Raw genomic sequence first — 22,176 nt, forward strand, 5'->3', positions numbered from 1 at the left:
ACTGTAACCTGATGTCAATGCCCAGAGCACACAGTATCAAAGAAGAGAACTCACTCTCCCACATTGTCCTCTGACCTCCATACACAAGCTGTAGCATGCACACACCCATATTCATATACTCATATTCTCTTTTTCTGCCAATACAATGGACAATATTCTATGCCATAGCCTTAATAATCTACAAGCAGGATGGTCACTCTCCCCTTACACACAGAATCACAACTCTTACTACAAAAATATTAATATTTCTTATTATCCTCTGGTTCTAGACTATTTATAGAACAGAGAAATGATTGCTATGTAACAATGTAAGCCACATGCCAACAGGAAAAAAGAAATACAAACCAAAACCTGGCACATCAGGACAGACAAATCCAACCAGCACACCTGCCTCCAACCAGTTGGGGCAGGCAAGTTGCAACACTGTCCTGACTCAGCTAGGCGTGGCTCCCCAGCCCAGTAGTTACAAAAGCACAGACACAAAGCCTTTATGGAAACTAAAAGGTCTGTCCACCCGACCAACTGTTGTTTGGTTCCTAAGAGACTCTACCTACCACTGCCCATACAGCCAGCCACCAGCCAGAGCCCAGGCCATAGCCAGTACCACCAAAACACAAAGCTGCTATTGTCTCTCCAATCCATTTGGACTTCTTGAAACTCAGAAGACTATCCAAAAACCACCTTTCCCTTCCATCCAGACCCACATATGACCTTGAGTCAAAGTGCATTCACTGGTTGTAAAGGTGACTGAACTCAAGAGGGGTCCCTATCCACACTTACGCAATGCTTTTATGTTCCCTTCTTCTTTTTCAAGTACTATTCTGCACAGTGGCAAACTAATTTCATGATAAATATGAATAATATCAACTGTTTAACTAGAAACTCATCAGTATTTTTTAGGCAGAGACAAAAGAATTTCCATGAAATCCAAATAATACCCAATGCCCAACCTTGCAAAACCTTTCACTTTCAGTTACCAGCTAGCTAGTTAAGGATTTCAACCTCAGACCCCACAATACATTCAAGAAAAGCAGAACACAGAGGAGATGCATAGAAAGAGTCTTTTAATCTGGATATAATTAGAGATCATCATATAAATGCATGAAATTGTCAAAGAATATTCTTTCTTTCTTTAAAAGATAAAGGGCTATGTAGCCCTGGCTGTCCTCAAATTCAGAGATCTGCTGGCCTCTGCCTCTGAAGTGTTGAGATTAAAGGCATGAACCACTATACCCAGCTTAAACACTTTAAAAAAAAAAAAAAAAAAATCCTGGGTCTGGCAAGATGTCTCAGATGTCCTAGGTTTGTTTCCCAGCATCCACCTCAGAGAACTCAAAAACACGTATAACTGTAGTTCCAGAGATTCTGACATCCTCTAGCTTTTGAGGATATCTGCACTACTACTATATCAGTGCCCAAAACCCAACAACAGGCCAAACCCCTGCCAGCACTGACAACTCAAGCTCCAAAGGGTACAGTGCCTTCTGGCCTGCGCACGCACGCACGCACGCACGCACACAGAGGAGCGTACAGATGTACACTTATGTGCCTATACACTCAGGAAGGGGGAAAACACGTAGGTTGATCTGAAAAGTAGGTGAAATTTAAAAATAAAAAAAGAAGCCTTCGTACACTGTTGGCCACTGACCATGAGTCAGTACATTCTTGACCCAAAGTCATCTGGTAAAATCACAACTTTAAATATTTATAGTCCTTGACCCAGCAATTCTAGAAATGTAACTAATAGTGATAATGCTTAAAACAATAGAGCATTACTGGTACAGTAAAACACTGAAAGGAAACCCACCAGCAACAGACAAGGTCACCCAATACATACACTCACATTACACAGAATAAATCCAAGACAGGTTTTTTAAAAAGTAATTACTGCACATCTACAACTTGTGTCAACAACATGTGTGTGTCTGTATGTGTGTATTGTATACACACACACACACACACACACACACACACACACACACACCTGCAGTATCCCAGCCTCTCCTTGCTCCTTAAGTCTGAGTCACTGCAGGAGTTGAGGAAGTCAGTCCTCTTGGCTTCACACTATTCTGGCACTATTATTACAATATTACAATCTTACAATCTTATTACAATATTACAATCTTACTAAGCGTGTGACAAGCGTTTACTGGCACGTCCAGACTAGAATACAGGATGTAGTAACTCACTAAAACACACGAGGCTTGAAGAGTGGGGGTAGCAGGCAGAAGCCTAACCCGTGAACACTACAAAGTGTTTAGAAAACAGTAATGAGCCAATGCATAGCACTACCCAGAACATGGAAGGCAGAAGTAGGTGGATCACTGAGAGTTCACAGCTAGCTAGCCTGGTCTACATATCAGAATTCCAGGAGAGCAAGGGCTACAATGTGAGACCCTGTCTCCCCACCCCCCCCCCCAAAAAAAGTAAAAAGACAGAGAAGGGAGGAGGAGCTGTAAGAAGGGGATAGAAACAAATGAAAGATGGCTAGGGTCAGAATTCAATGGTGGAGCACTCACCTACTATATGCAAGACCCTAGGTTCAATTCCCAGTACTACAAAAAGGAAAAAAAAAGAAAAAGAAGCAAAGCAACATGATCTTCTTTGGCCTCACCATGGTCTTATAAACTTTTAACTAAGAAACCAAGATGAAGTATAAAATCACCAAAAAGTATTTCTCCAATATTCTTATTACTAAAATGCTAAAAAACGTTAAGTGTGTTTGGTAAACGTGTCAGCACTGCAACTTGGCTCGTGTGTACACTGTGCTCTTGTCTATCTCTAAAGGCATATGGCTGCCATCAGAAACTCACTTTTCAGAGCTACAGAGGCAGCTCAGCAACTGCAGTTATGCCTAACAACCTAAAGTCAGCTAACTGTCAGGACACACAAGATGAAAACTAACTCCGAAAGTTGTCCTCTGAACTCTATACAAAGGTACAACATTAAATGTACCTTTTTTTTTAAATTAAAAAAGAAAACATTTTCAAAAAGACAATAAATTATCGTAACTAGCAATTTATAATAACTAGCAAATTAGTAGTCTACTAATCACTAGTTCATATATATGGATATATGTGTGTATATATGTACAAGTGAATGTACTTAATGCCATTAAACTGAACACTTTTTTAAAAAAAGACTTATATGTGTGACACACTGTCCCTGTCTTCAGACACACCAGAAGAGGGCATCAGATCTCATTACAGATGGTTGTGAGCCACCGTGTGGTTGCTGGGAATTGAACTCAGGACCTCTGGAAGAGCAGTCAGTTCTCTTAGTTGCTGAGCCATCTCTCCAACCCAACTGAACATTTTTTAAAAAGGGTACAAAGAGTAGCTGGAGGGGATCTTCTAGGTTGTCTGAGAAACAACCCCGCTATTTCTGCTATCTCTAAAGATCCATTTTCACTAACAGACAGGTCTGTCCTTTGGGAATGAGGAACTTTTGGGCCACCATCATGCACTCTGCACTTGAAATCTGACCTCGCTGCAATGTCAGTGATGAAGAAATTATGTAGCAATAAAACCAAGTCATCAATCTCTGACCTCAAAGCACACTTGCTTTGCTTCTTCCATTTTTCAGAGTGCTAGTGATGAACATGTCTGGACACGATAGAAAGTAAGTGACAGTAAGAGCTCTTGAAACATTAAATAGTACTCAGAAACATTAAAATTAAACCTAATACTGTTATTTGACATCTTTTGTTTAATAAGGCTTTGAATAAGTTTTTTATATCAACAAAAAACTAAACACTCATTATTAGTGTAAAAATTAATAAGCTGATTTTGTACTTCCTGTTTACAAGGTGAGTTCCTAAACAATCTCCCCTTTTTTAAGCAAAATTTGTTTGCTTTAAAAAATATTTTAAAAAGCAAATAGTAACAATAAGCCACAGAGCCAAACCAGGTTTGGTGGCTCATACCTATACTATACTATACCTATAACCCTAGCACCGGGGAGGCAGAAGAACCCCATAATCTCAAGTTCAGTCCACCTGGAGAAGCATCAAGAATGAAAGGGTGAGGGATAGAGAAGAGAGTCAAGAGAGAGGGCAGAAGTGGAAAAAGAGGAAATCAGGAGAGGGAAGGAGGGAGGCAGAACAGGCAGGCATACAAGCATCCTTGAAATCCCACACTTCAGAAGCCAACTTCTACTATGTATCAAGTTATCAAATTCCAAACTAGAATAAGGTACATGAAGACCTGTTTCAAAAAGGGAGGCGGAGCCCATAAAGGCCAAGACACAGCAGCTAGAGAAGATGAGAAGCAAGCAGCACAGGCAAATCCTTCAGGGACAGAGGGGCAGACCAGAGGGACATTGTGGGTTAGGCTTGGCGTCTGAGTGAGACTTGTACAGAGAATGGCCTGGAATGTGCTATGCATACTGGGATGGCCTCCAACTCTCCATCATTCTGCCTGTCTCCCTAAAACTTGGGATTACAGGGCCATCACCACCCTGTGGTCTTTGAGACCCAGATTCAACCAAGGTCTGAGAAACAGGAATGCACGTATAAGCACGTCTAAGCTATAACTCCAGCACACACCTAAATGCAACAATAAAGAGGACTCATAGATGAAAACCAGAAGGTAACTAAAACCATACTGTAGGAGATGAGTTTTACAATTTCTCAAAAAAAAAAAAAAAAAAAGACATCTTATTCCAAAGAAAGGAAATCCTACTTTCCTAATCACACATTTCTGTACCACACTTGTATCCTCTCCCCCAGCCCACCTGGGTCACCCCAAAATCCCAGAAGGAAGCTCACACCAAAGGAATGTCCCCAAAAAACAACCTCAATGTCTTACTCACAAAAACAGGGTACAAAGGCGTCCGCTGATGGCCACAACCGGCATGAAGCGGCTCTTCACTCTACATTCTTCTGACTTCTGACTTCCCCACCCTGGTGACATCACTCACAACAACTGCAATTTCTCCTTGTGGCAACCACATTAGACCCTCTCATAAACAATTCTTTGTGCTTATTACCATAACTCTAACATCAAAGAAGCATATAATATAACTCAATAGGAGACACTGTTTGGTTTTCGTTTTTGTTTTTTAACAGAAAAGGTCTCAGCAGAGTATGGTGAATGGCGACTATAATTCACCATTTGGGAGAAACGGTAAGAAGAACTGGGGCAAGTCTAAAGACAGCCTGGGATGTGTGGGGAGTTCAAGACCAGCCTAAATTTCAACGTGAAACTGTTGGGAAAAGCAAAACAAATCAAGGACTGGGGTGTAGCTCAGGTGATAGTTCTTACCCTAGCAAGCACAAAGATTCGGTCTCCAGCATGGCATAAAATCAGGCATGCTGATATACTCCTGCAATTCAAGCACTTGGGAAAATCAGAAATTTAAGGCTACACAGGGAGACTGAAGCCAGTCCGAAATACAGTAAGATCCTGTCTCAAAAATAAACTACTTGTCAAGTACAATGTAGCACACACCTTTAATCCCAGCACTAAGCAGGCTGGGGCCAGCCTGGTCTACAGATCCAGTTCCAGGATTGTCAAAGCTACACAGAGAAACCCTGTCTCACACAACAACACAACACAAAACTAAACTAAACTAACTTAAAAATAAGTTAAAGGAGCCAGAACGATGACTAACAGATTAACAGTATTTGTTGCTTTTGCAGAGGACCTAGGTTCGAATGCCTGTATACACATGGTGGTTCACAACCAAGTGTCAGGAGATCTGACATCCTCTTCTGACTTCTTTAGGCACCAGGTACACATGTGGTGCACATACATAAATGCAGGCAAGACACTCCCATAAAATAAATAAGTCTAAGAAAGTCTCACTCTGTAGCCCACGGTGGTCTAGAATCACCCCAAGCACTGGAATTACAGGTGTGTGCTACCAAGCCTGGCACTCAACAGAATGAAATCTTGAATATTCCAAAGTTTTAAAGAATGAAGCCATACAAAAGCTCTCTAGACCTATCAGGAGTTTGGACACTAAATGACCACGCAATCTTTGATAACTTTATGTACAGTAGGTTCCTGTGGGTCCCCTTGTTTCCAGAGCAACAGTCTTTCAGCAAGTCCCCTGAAAACCAGTCCTGAAGTGACATGTAATTTGCTCAGAAAAAGGTAATATCACTAGAACATTAACTACAGGAGCTTTACCTACTGCACAGAATCAATGAGGTCAGATAGAAAAACATCTCAAAGCTTAAGAACAACTTATATTAAAACTGAAGGTTATTTTTAAAGGACTAAAAAGTTAGTTCCCTAGATTAACCAGCCCTGGATGCTTTTTGTACAAATTTTATTGATCAAGTTAATCTCAGCACTCGGGATGCAGAGGCAGGCCAATTTCTGAGTTCCAGGCTAGCCTAGTTTACAGAGTGAGTTCCAGGACAGCCTAGTCTACAGAGTGAGTTCCAGGACAGCAAGGCTACACAGAGAAGCCCTGTCTTGGGGAAAAAAACAAAAACAAAAACAATAAACAAACAAACAAGAATAAAAGGTACTCAGAAACAGGAATTAGTATCAGGATAGCCATGTTAGTGCATGCCTAAGTTCAAGGTCTCTCTGGACATTTTAGTAGGTTAAGACCCTAATTCAACATAAAAGGCTGAGGATACGTAGCTCAGTATTAAAGCATAAACCCCTAGAAGTAACAGAAAGGAAGTGGAAGAAGGAACACACACCAGTATCGACTGTTCATAGTGAGAGACTACTACTCTGAGTCACATGCTAGGCTTGAGTCAAATTGTGAATGTGTAATCTGATTCTCACCAATGATTTTCTGTACTTCTTTTTTGTTAACCATTGGGGGAGGGAGATCCAGTGACAAGGTGCACATCTTGCTGTCAGAGGACAAATCTGAGGCAGCCAGTTCTCTCCTTTCCACTCTGTGGGGTCTAGGATTGAACTCAGGTCATCAGGGTTGGCAGTAAATCTCCCTACACACTGAGCCATCTAGTTCATGCTCTGTTTGATTTTTTACCACCTCCACATCCTATTAAGTGACAGCTGCATTCACAGAAGTACACGCCACAGGTCATGGAACTATCCAGCAATGACAAATACCTACACAGGAAGTCTAAAGAATATCCTGTTGATAAAGAGTGTGAGTTCCAGTTCTCGCTCTCCGACTACTCACTAGAGCATCTCTGCATGTGTGTTCTCACTAGAGCACCTCTGCATGTGTGTTTTACTTATTGGGCTTTGGGGATAGAGGTGTTGTTGTCTTACTATAAGGCTGGCCCATCCTCCTGCCAGGCATAAACCATTACATCCAGTTTGGATAAGTCACTTTTAGCATAAATGTGAACTGGAAGTAATACCCACACACCCGGATCTACACAAAGGAAACATATCACCTATAAATTATTACATGGGCTACAAATCTCACCATTCCCATTTCACACCCACAACCCACCTTCTAGTTTCCCCCAATAAGTAAGAGGTTCCATTTTCAAAAGTAAAGGTTGGTATCAAATATTAAATATACAATTCCCTAAATCTATTATTTAATGTTCCATAATGTTTAGGTCTTAGACAACACTGGTCTCAGAGTCTGAGGATGGAGGCAGGTTGTTGCCTTTAACCTTAACAGCACAGGGAGAACTGATTTTAGCCCCAGCTGCAAATATTTCAAAACCCAACAGCTTTGATAGGCCCACTTTTTTTTTTAAGTTTTTTTGTTTTTGTTGTTAATTTCACTCACTGAAAACATATGCCTCAAAAGCATTCTTAAACAAGAAAATGAGCCAGCCTAGTTTGGGTAAGGCAGGCAGACACACACACACACACACACACACACACCACACACACACACAAAAGCAAAGCCAACCAGGACAGCCTGCCTCCAGGGCCCTTCCTCTCTCTACATTCCCACTATATCAGAGCTCTGTGAACCAAGGGCAACAGTCCCCTGGTCCCCTAAAAGGATTCAGGAGTTTCTAAATCCAGTTCAGTCTAGTAAATAAGACAACAATGCTAGATTAGGAACTGTGACAGGAAAACAAACAGCAAGAAATAAACTCTCTGGGAAGAAAAGTAAGATGTTACATTGTTCAAAAGGAGAAACCATTCTGAAAAGGCTTTCTATAAAAATGGATGAAGAACTGAGTGCATCCCACAGCTCCTTCAAGAGCATTTGGCAAGGCAGCAATGACCAGCTGCTGCAGTTCAGAGTAGTGAGTGCCCTCTCAAAGTATTGCTTGGACTATTTCAGGAAAAAAAGAAAAAAGGGAAAAAAAAAAAAAAAAAAAAAAAGCCTTACATTTTAAAATGTTTAAGCTGGCTCAGCAGTTTAAAGAGCAATTTGCTGCTCTTGCAGAGGACCCTGAGTTCAGCCTTCAGCACCCTCCAGAGGCTCACCACCACCCCAACTCCAATATCATGGGATCCAATCTCGCCACCACTCCAAATCCAGTATCATGGACTCCAACAACCCCTTCCTGACCTCCTTGGACACCAGGTACACACATTCATACATGCAGGAAAAGCCTTCATATTCATAAGCTAAAACAAATGTTTTATTTTTAAAATAAAATACATACTGTTGGCCGGGCATAATAGCCCACGCCTTTAATCCCAGCACTCCAGAGAAAGAAGCAGGCAGATCTCTGTGAGTTCTAGGCAAGACTGGTCTACAAAGTGAGTTCTAAGACAGCCAGAGCTATACAGTGGAGACTCTGTCTGAAATACACACACACATACACACGATTAAGATTAAAAACTTACAAGGTATGCTGCTGTTTCTCCTGCCTAGCTGCCGAGGAGCTGAGTCATGCTGGGCCCAGCAGTCACTGAGGTATCAACAGTCCCAGTGTACCACAGCTTGTTTCAAAGCCCTTACTTGGTTGCAAGTGGCAGCAGCACATGCCTTTGATTCCAGCGCTTGAGAGGCAGAGAAAGGTGGATACAATGAGTTTGAGGACAGCCTGGTCTACATACTGAGTTCCAGGCCAACTAAGGCTACATAGTGAGAAGTGTCTCCAAAAACCTCTCTTACTTAGCAAGGCCCAATCCCCTAAGCAATGCAGACACACCAGAGAGCATAGACTACATACAGCCTTTAGGTGGAAGGAGAGGCGAGAGCACACAGCACACACAGACTGAGTATTATCCATGCTTCAATACTGCCATCCCATCTCTCCCCATTCCTCTGTTCACCTGTATTTCTCACTGCAGTTATGCTAAGGACTCATCAGGATACTGACAAACACAGCTGCTACGAGGGCCACCACAGAACCAGAGACTCCAAAGCTAGGTTCTCGCTTTTGCCCTGCACAAAGACGACAACAGGAAAAAGTTCACAGGGTAAGAACTGCATCCTACTAACTTGAGGTAACTCAAGAATGCTCACTATTAAATTCAGTCTAGATTAAATGTACTAAATGTTTCTTACATAAAATATTGTGTCCTACCCAGTATTACCATTTTCTCAGACTTATAGAAGCTTTTGCAAAGGCAGACCTTCAAAGACCAATCTCTTTCAAGTAAATATTAATTACCTGTGTACTGACACAAATAGAAAGAAAACACAGGCCAGGCGGTGGTGGCGCACGCCTTTAATCCCAGCACTTGGGAGGCAGAGACAGGTGGATTTCTGAGTTCGAGGCCAGCCTGGTCTACAGAGTGAGTTCAAGGACAGCCAGGGCTACACAGAGAAACCCTCTCGAAAAAAAAAAAAAAAAAACAAAAACAAACAACAAAGAGAGAGAGAGAGAGAGAGAGAGAGAGAGAGAGAGAGAGAGAGAACACACAGGAGGTAGAAAATAAAACTAAACCTGAGGTGAATTCACCTCTGTCTGAACACACAGGGTCTTTACTCTTCCTTTACAGGGCCTCAAGCTCCTGCAACTACTGAAAGTCTGCAACTCCCTCTCTTCTGTCTTGGCTTACATTTTGTACTGACTTATTAAAACTGTGAGAGCAAATACCAAAAGTCTCTAGCTCCCTACCAACTGTCTTGGACATAAATAAGAGCTCCTAATATTTACATTTCTGCTAAAATACATGTGAGGCCCTGTCTGACCACTTTGAAGCTTCTCTGACCTCCACCTGTCACTTTCCTGAACACTGTGTCCTCTTCTGAAGTAAACTGCTCACTTCTCCCTCCAAAATGTAAACCACAGAAGACCAGAGCTACCCAAGCCCTTATGTGTAGCATTCAGAGGCACAAAACAAATAGCATCTAGATCCTTTAGCGTAGGTTGAATAAGAAATTAAGGTTAAATCAGCTGTAGAGGAATAAGATGGAGTACCCAGCTAGACCCAAAATCAAGCATCAGGGAATGGCTCACACAAAAAGGGCTTGCCACAGAAGTCTGATGAACTTTGACCTTAGTTGATTCCCCAGAACCTACAGCAGGAGGAGAGAACTGACTCCTAACTCGGACCTCACCATCCACACACCTCACACAAATGCACATATACACATAGTGATAAAGTGACAGGGGACAGAGATGAGTGCTGCAGACATACTGCAGCTGGCTCTTAGGATGGAGGACTGTACACCATCTGGCAGAAATGAATATATTCTAAAGAAATGCTTTACTATCAAACTAGCAAACCAATGGGCCTTGTGGTATTTAAATGAGAAATTGAAACACTCAGTTCTCAGTCGGCCATGCTGTTTGGGGAGGTTATGAAACCTTAGGTCTAACCTTGCTGGAGGAAGTATGTCACTGAAGACTGACTTTCAGAATCTATAATCTCACTCATCCCACTTTCTAATTTTTTCCTTTCTGCTTATTGTGTGTGGATAATCTCTCTGCTCCCTGCTCCTGCCATTATGCCATGCCTTAGCTGCCATTATGGACTAACTTTCTGGAACCATAGGATAAAGTAAACCTTTTCTTCCTTAAGGAAGGTGAATTTCTGTGAGTTTGGGGGTAGCCTGGCCTACACAGTGAGTTCCAGGACAGTCAGGGCTATGTAGAAGAAACTGTCTCGAAAGAAAGAAAGAAAGAAAGAAAGAAAGAAAGAAAGAAAGAAAGAAAGAAAGAAAGAAAGAGAGAGAGAGAAAAGAAAAGAAAGAGGGAGGGAGGGGAAAGAAAAAAAGGAAAAAGAAAGAAAAGAAAAAAGTGTAAGTGGGGATGTAGCTTGATTCATCAGCTGGTCAAGTGCTTTCCTAGGATGCATGGGCCCTGGGTTCAATTCCCAGTTCTGCATAAACTAGGCATGGTGGTGAATACCTATAAAACCAGCACTACAGAAGTGGGGATAGACAGGAGGATCAAAGAGTTCGGGATCATCTACAACTGCAATTTTGAAGCCAGTCTAGCATAGAGACAACACCTCACAACACAAATAAACAGGAAAGGGGCAAAAATAGAGGACTGGGGTGGGGCAGAGCAGGAGTACAATGCTTACCCAGCATGCCCTGGGTTCAACACTCAATATCATCCCCACCCCACCCCCCCAAATATCTTTTTAAAGCTAAAAGCACATGCCTTTAGTCCCAGCAGTCTGGAAAGCAGACAGGCAGTATGTGCTTGAAGCCAACCTAGTATACACAGTTTCAGGACAGTTAGGGCTCAAAAAAACAAAGGGAGGAAGTAGTCGCCACAGCTGGAGACGTAGCTCAGAAGTAAGCAGAACTCTTGATTCAATCCCCATTACTGAGAAGAGGGAAGGATAATGCAAGTTTACCAGAAGCAGGAATAACTGCTGTGTATATAAAGGCTCTCTACACTGAATCTCATTAATGTTACTTCTGTCTAAACTAATTAAGCTGTAAGGGAGACACAGACCAATGACCTAAGTTCCAGGCGGAGGGCTAATGAGATGACTCAGATGGATGAGGTGCAAGCCATCAAGTATCATCCCCAGGACCCCAGGTTCCTCAAGTTCACACATGTGCTGTTATACACATACACCACATACACATATACACACCACATACACACACGAGAGACAGACACAGAGACAGAGCGAGCGAGCGAGCGAGAGAGAGAAAAAGAGAGAGAAAAGAAACTGCTAAGTGAAGTCTAGTGGTGCAGGCCTGAAACTCCACACTCAGGAGACGGAGACAGAGACAGAGACGAACTGCAAACCCAAGCCCTGGCACAAAAAAACCTCAATCTTTGTCTTTTAAAAAAAAAATTTTAATGTCCCAAAATTTTGAACAGGGGAGGCTAGAGAGATGATTGAGCACATTTAGAAACACACACTTTTCTTCCAGAGGACAGCTCACAACCACTGTGGACAGACCAGAGAGGGCATCAGGCCCCCTGAACTGGAGTTAAGCTATAAGCCAAGCCACTGTGTCCGTGCTGCAAGAACAGCTAGTGTTTTCACCTCCAGTGATAATTTTTTAAGTTAATTCTTTCAAAAATGTTGCTTTGGTGTTTTTTAGGTCTTATTTCCTGTTCTACAGGATGTACAAACCACATTTAGAAGCATGGTGAAGAGGACTGGGGGTGCAGCTCCGTGGTAGAGCACTTGTGTAGCATGAACAAGGGCCTAGGCTGCTCACAAAGGCAATGGAAAAGTACAACTTTTTTTTTTTTTTTTAATTTTTTGGATTTTTTGAGCCAGGGTTTCTCTGGGTAGCTGTGGCTGTCCTGGAACTCACTCTGTAGACTAGGCTGGCTTCTAACTCCAGAGATCCACCAGGCTCTGCCTCCCAAGCGCTGTAATTAAAGGTGTGCACCCAACATAACTTTTTAAAAATCAATTTATTTTTAACTTCTGTGTATGTGTGTGTAGTACTTGTGTGTCTGGTGACCTCGGAGGCAATCTCCTGATGACACTGGAGTTAAGGATGCCTGTAAGCCTCCATGTGGGTGCTGAGAAAGGAAAGTGAGTCCTCTGTGAGAGCAGCCAATGCTCTTAACTATTGGGACATCCTTCCAGCCGCAATATTAATAACGTGCTAAGAATAAGCAATAAACTTCTTCAGTATTTCTCTTCCTGTTTTGGGAGGGGGAAAACAGGTGTTTGTGTATTTTAGATGTAAATCTGCTACTACAGTTATTAAACATTTACAAATTAAATTTCATCCTTTCCTAACATCACCTTTTCGGGAAGAACTGCAGGGTACAGAGGATAGAACTCATGACCATGCATAGACCAGACAAGCTACCACTAAGCTATACTCAATCCAAGAGCATTTTCCAAATGTAAATTAGCAGTGAGGGAAAATACTCTGTACAATCTTGCTTATCCTTGAAGTTTAAAAACTATCTAAATAGCCAAAATGTTAATGTTTTTGTTTTCTTAAATAAAAAAAATCAACTTTCTCTACTAATAAACAGATGTATGTGATTACTGTACAAATGGAAAAAGAGTGCCTACAGAGTTTCAAAATAATAGCTTACCACAATCGTGCCAGGACAAGACTAGAAGCTTTAAGATTTGGCCTTAGGCAGCCAATGAAGGCAATGCCTTTGAAACAGCACCTGTAGCCCAGGAGATCCCTATTCTGGAGCACCACAGTCTGAGGCTTACAAGAGTAGTCACCACATGGCCTTAATTGTCCACAAGATAGTCAGCTTCTGAACAATCTCATAGACAGGCATTTATACTAAAAATCCACTTGATTCTTTACTCTCAGAATCAGCTATAGAACTGTAAGTTTCTCAAATGTAGAATTTTGTCTAAATGGTTCAAACCACAGCCAACTGTTCCCTTCTCTTGTATCACCCAAATGATTAAACCAAACAAACCAAGCCCACTTACCAAAACCAACAACTCCCAAACATAATTTTCTTCTAAAAAACAAACTTCTACCCTGTCTTAGTATACATCTGTAATGTAAAAATTCAGAAAGCTGTGGCAAGACAATCATAAATTTGAGATCAGCCTAATTATACAGAAACAAGATCTTAAATAATAAAAATTAAAAATGAAAACTTCTGCCCCTGGGTGATGGTGGCACACACCTTTTAATCCCAGCACTTGGGTGGCGGAGGTAGGTGATTCTTAAATTCCAGGCCAGCCTTGCCCCCAGATCAAATTCCAGGATAGCCAGGGAGGGCTACATAAAGAAACCCTGTCTCAGATAGATGATGGATGGATCGATGAATACAACAAACATAAAACATTAAAATATTAAACATTCTCCCACCATAATGTGTGGCGGAATCAGGAATCAATGCCTAGAGCATGGCAGACAGGTGACAGACCTCAGAGCTACATGCCAGACAAAAAATAAAATTAAAATTTAGAAAAGGTAAGACTACATGCCCGGGGCTGGAATGATGGCTCTGCAGTTAAGAACATTTGCTGCTCTTACAGAGAACCCAAATTCAGTTCCCAACATCCATGTGGTAACTTTAGTTACCAAAAATATGACATGACACCTTCTTCTGACCTTCATAGGCTCCAGGAACCACACTTACATACATGCAAACAAAACAAGCACATACAGATAATAACAATAGAGTGTATAATTTTATATATACAAATATGGAGTGAAAGAGCAATAAATACACAACACACATGCAGAGACTGATTTAAGGCTGTACATGGCAGAATACACCTATAATCCCAACATTCCAGAACCAGAGGATCAGGAGCCAGAGGCCACCCTGAGCTACATTGAGACCTCGTTTCAAAAAGAAAAAAAAAAAAAAAAAAAACCTAAGGCTACAAGGGAAAGCAAAAACATGCAACTCCACTTTGGTCTATTTCCCTCAAAAAAAAAAAAAAAAAAAAAAAAATATATATCCTTCCCCCTTCGGTATCTTTCTCCTAGTCTATACCAGTTGTGAAAGCCCTAATCCTCAGCTAAACATACTCAAATGTGTGTGAAAACAAAAGGGGAAGCAGTCTAGGAGCACACAGTAGAATGTCTAGCCAATTTCCCAGATCAAAATTATTCATATACTTCCATGTATGATTTAACCCAGTGGTTCTCAACCTTCTTAATCCTGACCTGTATACAGCTCCTCAGGTTGTGGTGACCCCCAACCATAAAATTATTTTTGTTGATACTTCATAACTGCAATTTTGCTACTGTTATGAATTACAATGTAAAAATCTGTGTTTTCTCAAGGTTTTAGACAACTCCAATGAAATCAACCCCCAAAGAGGTCATGGGGAAACTACTGCTTTAAACAATTCCACAACTACTTCTTTAACCAATTCTGTTACTGTCCTGTAATACTGGACCAACGTTACCAGTAAGGTCATTCATTGGGGAAAAGACGGGGCAACACATCAAACTAAGTATTACATAATTGATAAAGTTTATTTGTGTTAAGTTCTATGTGGCTACAAAGGGGGTGGGTGGGAATACTTTCCTTAGGAGGGCTGATTAAAACATTTCAGTAACAACCAGACCTAGTATCTCCCCACTTGTGTAGATGAGACAGAAGGATGGAGGGGATTCAAGGATCTTTAGCTGTTAACACAAATAAATTTAATTTTCAAAATAAAGGTAGTCCTCAGTTATATAGTCAATGCAAGACAGCTTGGGCTGTATAACAGAAGAGCCTGTGCAGCTGAGCAGTGGCAGCACAAATGTTTAACCCCAGTTTGAGTCCAGGACAAGCCAGGCCACACAGAGAGACCCTGTGGGGAGGACAGGGGCCAGTTTGAGTCCAGCCTAGACAAGTTCCAGGACAAGCCAGGCCACACAGAGAAACCCTGTGGGGGAGGAGAGGGGAACTGTGTTTTAAAAAAAAAAAAAAAAAAAAAATGGGAGTGCTAGAGTGGGAGGGGCTAGGGATCTCAATCAGGAAGCTGCTTCCATAGCTTGCAAACCGCCCTGGAATAAACAGGGTGTGGCAGTGTGTAACAGCTACCCTAGCAGTACCCTCGAAGTAGGGAGAGCAGAAATTCAAGGTCATTCTCTGCTACACAGTTAAGATCAGTGTGGATATACTTAAGACCTTGTCAGATGGGGAGGGGAGGAGAGGGGAGGAAAGGGAAGGGGAGGGGAGGGGAAAGAGAAGAGGGTTGGAAAGATGGCTCAGCAGTAAAGAATGCTGGCTTCTAGATGATCAGGGTTCAATTCCCAGCACCCAAAGGCAGCTCAGAACTATCTACAACTCCAGTTCCAGGGATCTGACACCCCCATACATGCAGGCAGGCAAAACACCAATGCACATAAAATAACTCATTTTTATTTAGAAAAAAAAAAGAAAAAGGAGGAAAAGGAGGAAGAGAGACATCACATTAAGAGGAACTGAACTAAAACATAAAGGAGATGGTGGTATGAGACCCTAGTGCATGCTTCCTTATCAGCAGACAAGCAAGTAGACAGCAAAGCCCAAGAATAAAGCCTGATAGCCAATTTAGAAATGAAAAGGCATGGTTTCTATCCTGAACAAGAATCCCAACAGAAGCTTGTCAGAGAATCAAAGTTAGATTGTATCTTTTTTGCTGTGCTGGGTTTGTTTGTTTGTTTGTTTGGGGGTGGGAGGTGTTAAAGGCTTGAGTTTCTTGGTTGGTTTAGGTTTTTTTGTTTTTTGTTTTGGTTTGGTTTGGTTTTTTGGAACATTTACTTATCTATCTTGTGGCCCTGTGCCATTGAAAGCATGCAAAAGTCAAAGGACAACTTGAGGGAATCAGTTCTTGTTACTATGTAGGATCTGGGGATCAAAGTCAGGTCATCAAGCTTAGCAGCAAGCCCTTTCCAGAATGAGCCATCTCAAAAGCCCTAGTTTTGGTCCTGAGACAAAATCTTGAGTTCACAACAGCCTTTGACTTGCTATGTAGACAACCATGACCTTGAACTCCTCACTCTCCTGACCCCCCAGCACTGGTATTGTAAGAATGAGCCAGCTCACAATTGCCATTTTGATGCTTATCATAAAAACAGTACTTGTAGTTCTACCATATTTTTTAATACTATTTGAGGGAGCTGGTGTTCATGGAAGCCTGGGTGATAGCGCATGCCTGTGACATCCTAGCACTGGAGGGGATGGGAGTACCAGAATTCATCTTCTGCTGCACAGAAGTTCAAGGCCATGTGGGCTACTTGAGACTGTCCCAAAAAGGTGTTTTTAGTGTGTTCAAAAATGAACAAGAAAAATTGAACAGGATAATTAAATAATAATTGTAAAAATACAGAATAGTAAAAACAGACATTTAAATACAAAGCTGAATTTTAGTCTAGCTTAAGAAGTACCACAAATATCCACCAAACAAACAAGCCACTTAAGAATAAAAATATCTATAGGAATTAATGAAGCAGTCATTGAAGCACATCATTTGCTAAGCCTAAAAGGTTTTCCATGCCAATTACCCAACTGCCTGAGTTCCGGAGCTGAGGACTGACACCCTCTTTCATATAGCTTTAAGACAAAACTGAGAAAGCTGAATTGGACAGAAATTCCATTTGAAATTCAAATGAGAACACATACTGAAAACATTTCAAGACAATAACTCCTAGTGATGTGAGTTCATTCGATTTTTGTTTAAAGTTATCACGAGAGCCATGCTCAGACTCAGAGCACTGCCTGAGCAGCAGTAATAAACCGCCCAGTGTGCAGGCAGACACGCCATGCATCATCATTTTCACCTATTAACTAGCAAGTATCTTGCTATTAGGAGAAGCTCATCCATTACACTTGCTATTTGAGGGATGAAGGGATTTACATGGGGTAACAGACAGATCAAAACACTTATTTTGGCAACAAATGCAGATTATTCTCTGAACCAGCATTTACTGATGCTTCCTAATTATGTTATTTAATTGATGATGGGTTCACTGCCAATATGCAAAACAACACTCATATGTGATGAACTTAGGGGTCCAAGGCACACACACAAAGCTTCTGGAAAAAATACTCTTAAATCCATACAGCATAGTTTCTTTAACTCTATTTGTAGAAAGTTCTTCTTGTCACAGACCCAACACTGTAATTATAGCTAACGTGTAACAGCCACTAGTCATCAGGAGCCCATCTGGTTTAGTGAGATGAAAGGCTCTGACAGAGCAGCATGATTAACATGGCTAGCTAGAGAAAGGCGTCACAGAAAAATGCAAGCTCAAAGGCTAGAAGAAAGTTAGAGGTAAGTGAGGAATTCTAAACTAGGTGACACTTTTGGGGAACTTCTGGTAAATTTTGTTGTATATTGATTACCATAAGACAAAAAGACAAGAAAAAGAAACTCCTGAAAGAATCAAATTAAGGTCAAATTTAGCAGTATCTTTTGGGTTGCTTTTCAAGGAATGCACGAGGCAAGCACAAAGAAGAGAAAAATGTCATAGCAACTTGGCCTTTGTTCCCTCCCATCCCATTCCATTCAGGATGGCCAGCCTATCACATGAGATCCTGCTCTTAAGCGTGAAACTACAGAAAGGAGAACAACAGCTGAATGGAGAGTGGGGGAGGAAACACCAGCTATATGGAGATCCAATTCAAGGGTCACAATCAAAGTTAAGCACAGCGAGGCATTTTTCTGTTTTAAGTATAGCTGCAAAGTGACATCGGATTATTTGTACAATCATTTCAAAAGACACAAACAGAACTCTAGGTCTTTAGAGCAGCCAGTGTTCGAAAGAAAGAAAGAAAGAAAGAAAGAAAGAAAGAAAGAAAGAAAGAAAGAAAGAAAGAAAGAAAGAAAGAAAGAACGAACTCAGGGCAACAAGTACCATTCTCGGAGACTCTACCATGGAACTACCCAAATAATACCACTGACTAGGATCGCACACACCAAACACAGTAACTGTTTCGATAGCTTTTTCCACAACCCATTATCACCTACAGTCTTTGCTGAGTTAAGTCTCCTCCTCCCCCAAAGTCGACCCAATAGCCCAAGTAAGATTTTATGTACAACAATTGTGCGCTTTTATTCAGTTGAGTGGAACGTTAAGGATAGTGTCCAAAGGATCACAGAAAACTCACTAAAAAGCTACAAAGCCTGATTTTTTTTCTACCGGAAAATCTGTAAAACTACCCATTTCTCTCAAGCGGGTGTAAAACTTCTTATGACTGCAGAAACTACTATGAAACATGAACACGGCACATGTAACCAGATTTCAGAGCATACAGCCTGTGAACCAGCTTAACCTTCACCAGTCTTCCAAGCTTATACTAGATAAGGTCTTGAGAAAAAAAATTAGACTCCAGACTAAGCCACATACATAGAACATACACAAGAACTGAACCGCACATCCGTCTGTGAGGGGGCTGGATCCATGTGGCAGGGCCAACCCTGCACACACGTACACACACACACACACACACACACGCACGCACACACGGGCGCGCGCGCACACACGCACATGCATGCACACACACTCCTCTCTCTGTCTCTGTCTCTCTCTCTCTCTCTCTCTCTCTCTCTCTCTCTGCTACCGCCTTGCCAGGGGATGATGAAATGAGGAACGGAAATTAACATTTCAGGCAACGTCTCACATTGTTCCTTGAGGCCAAAGGCTGCTCCTGCAGCCGTCGCCTACACCGCTTTCCTCCCACTCTCCCCCCCAGTCCCGCCTTCCCCTCCCCCAGACGCCCCCCGCCGCCCCGCATTCCTGCCCCCACTCGGGCCTGCGCGCCTCCGCACCCCGCAGCTCCAGGTCCCCGGCTCGCCCGCCCCCTCCGGCTCGGCTCGCAGCCCGAGGGCCGCCTGCTCCCATTTCAAAACACGATAATAATAGGGACGCTGGGAATAACAACTACCACCAGCCCGGCGACGGCGCCCCTCCCGAGGGTCAGAGGTCGGCGCCCCGCGCCACTGAGGACCCCAGGGACCCCCGGGAGCCCGCCGTCGTCCTCACAGCGTCCCGGGACCCACTAACGCAGCATCGCCCCTCGGTCAAGGCCCGCCCTAGAGCCCCACGGCCGCCCCAGCCCGCCGCGGAGCCCTTCCTCAGCCTCTCACGGCCGCCCGACCCACGGGACGCCCCGAGGCTCGCCTGGGAGCCCGCCCTCAGCCCCTCATGGCCGCTCGCAGGACCCCCGCGGCCCAGCGACCGGCCTCTCGCGGCGCACGGCCCGCCCCGGGGCACCCGCGGCGTCGGGCAGCGGAGGAGGCCTGCAGGCCGCAAGGCCGCAGGAACGCCCGACGCCCGCACCGACCACCACCCCCGGATCCTCGGCGCCTCTCACCCGGCTGCGAGGGCGACGCGGCTCCGCGGCGGAACGGCGGCCGGGCGCGGGAGCTGCCCATGCAGCCCGCGGCCGCGTTTCCCGGGCCGCGCGGCCCGGGCGGGAAGGCGGCGTCGGCGCGCGGACTGTAGGCTGCGGTGAGTGCGGGGCCGGCGGGATACAAGCCCGCCCTCGGCGTGCAGAAGCTCACGCGGGGCCGCGGCGCTCGCGCGGACGCTACTGCGGGGGCGTCTGGCCGCGGACTCCGCCGCGGCGCCTCCCCGGCTGGGGCCCTCGGTCCATCGCGCTCTGTCGCGGGCGGCCTCTGGCTCCAGGACCCAGCGGTGGCTGCGGCGGGCGCCGGCCGCATGAGAGGCTCCCGCCCATTGGCTCGCCGTATCCGCCACCGCCATTGGCCCGCCCCGCAGAGCGGCAGGGGCCGCTTACGTCACGTCGGAGAGGAAATGCGATGCCGGGGTGAAAGGCCTCAGACGGCCTGACGGCTTCCGTAACGGGCATGAGGCGGGACTAGGGCGATGTTCCAGAAAGATTGGCATCCGTGCATACGAAACGCAGGCGGAAATAGCAGCTAGATTGGCTGCCCTTCCTGCCGAGAGGGTGGGTCTTACGCTACGGGATGCGACGATTGGCCATACTCAGTGCCGGAAGTGATGAGAACGCGATCTGGAAACAAGGTTGTTGTCGAAGGAGCCGGAAGGTTAGAGAATGTGCTGTATTAGCTGGCCTTGTGCTGCGGTCGCGAGGTCGTACGTCGCCTGTAAGCCTGTGTGAGCTTCGAGAAAATGTGGCTGTAGCCAGCAGGAAGCCCTTGAAATAGCAAAGACAGCTGGGTTGCTGCGAAGGAGAAACGCGGCTCAAACCCCCGCCCGCGTTTCGGCTCTTTCCTGGAGGTGTTCTTGGACAGCGCTTCGCTCTGAATCCCGAGAGCCACGTTAGCAACCGGGATATGGTGAGCTCCAGACTCTGTCTGGAGGTTTCCTTAGACCCCGCGCTTCAGCCGCCTCCCTTCCTCAGCTCAAGAAATTTCACCGCGATGGTTCATGAAACCAAAACAAAAAAAAAAAAAAAAGACGAACCTCAGAGTTAGGCAGCAAAGTCGCGTACTGTTTAATGAACGCGGAAAAGTTTAATGGTGGCTTGCGAGGTAGTGATTTGGTTTGCGGACTAGCTAAAAATTCAAAGCACAGGGCTAGAATCCCTGCGCTGCAGTGACTGAGGCAGGAGTATCCGGAGCTCAAGGTACATTGTTGTGTACATTTCGAGTTCAAGATCACTCTGAATTCCATGAAACTCTGTCTCAGAAAATGCATAAAGTAATCGTGACGCGTCTGGTATTTTGGTATAGGCTTAACCCCATTCCTCAGGCAGAGGCAGGCTGTATCTCTTGAGTTCCAGGGCAGCGAGGGCTACACAGAGCCAATTTCATAATATAATACAATGTAAAATAACAAGTAACCAGGATTGGAGAGATGACTCAGCGATTAAGAACACGTGATGCCCTTCCAGAGAAGGAGAGTTTGTTTCTCAGCACCCGCCTTTGACAGCTTCACAACCACCTGTAACTCCATTCCCAGAGGATCTGGCGTCCTCTTCTAACTTTTCAGGAACTCTCTCTCACACACACACCACACACATGTGTGGAACACTCACACATATAGAATATACGTAAATCCTTCTTTTAAAGTAACTGGAGCCTAGACTTGTGAATAGGGAGCACTCACTGGCTGCTCTTCCAGAGGATCTGGGTTCCGTTCCCAGCATCCATAACTCCTGTTCTAGATCCAACACCTTCTAGAGTCTCCCAGACATGCACTGGTATACATACACACACACAAACAAAACACTTATGCACAGAAAAATAAAATCTTCTTTAAAAAAATGTTTAAGTAATCAAACCTCAAGTCTTGTCCTATTTGTGCATCTGTGTATTTGTGAACCAGAAAAGCTAAGTGACTAAAATCAGTATTTATACTTGCTTGTTTTGTTTTGTTTTTGACTTTTGGGTGTTTTTGGTTGGTTGGTTGGTTGGTTTTGATGGTTTGTTTGTTTGTTTGTTGAGACAAGTTTTCTCTGTGTAGCCCTGACTGTCCTGGAAATAGTTCTATAGATGGTTTGGATGTTTTATTTTGTTTTGTTTCCATCTTTTATTAAGCTCTTATTGTGTAAACAAAGTCTTTACAGAGCACTGGTTATGAAAT

General features: G+C 43.7%; 1 protein-coding gene across 4 annotated transcripts in view; it reads right to left on the reverse strand.

Moving 5' to 3' along the window:
- Ankrd11 (ankyrin repeat domain containing 11) overlaps positions 1–20,314 on the reverse strand; it is a 145,798-nt gene extending 125,484 nt beyond the window's left edge. For all 4 annotated transcript variants that reach the window (XM_076916006.1, XM_076916007.1, XM_034522440.2 and 1 more), the window contains exon 1: positions 19,979–20,314. The gene's annotated coding sequence lies outside the window, so the exon portion shown is untranslated. The remainder of the gene's footprint in view (positions 1–19,978) is intronic.
- Between the last annotated feature and the right edge of the window lie 1,862 nt (positions 20,315–22,176).

The sequence above is a fragment of the Arvicanthis niloticus genome, chromosome 18 (genome assembly GCF_011762505.2).
Source record: "Arvicanthis niloticus isolate mArvNil1 chromosome 18, mArvNil1.pat.X, whole genome shotgun sequence".
In the NCBI taxonomy this organism is placed as follows: Eukaryota; Metazoa; Chordata; class Mammalia; order Rodentia; family Muridae; genus Arvicanthis; species Arvicanthis niloticus.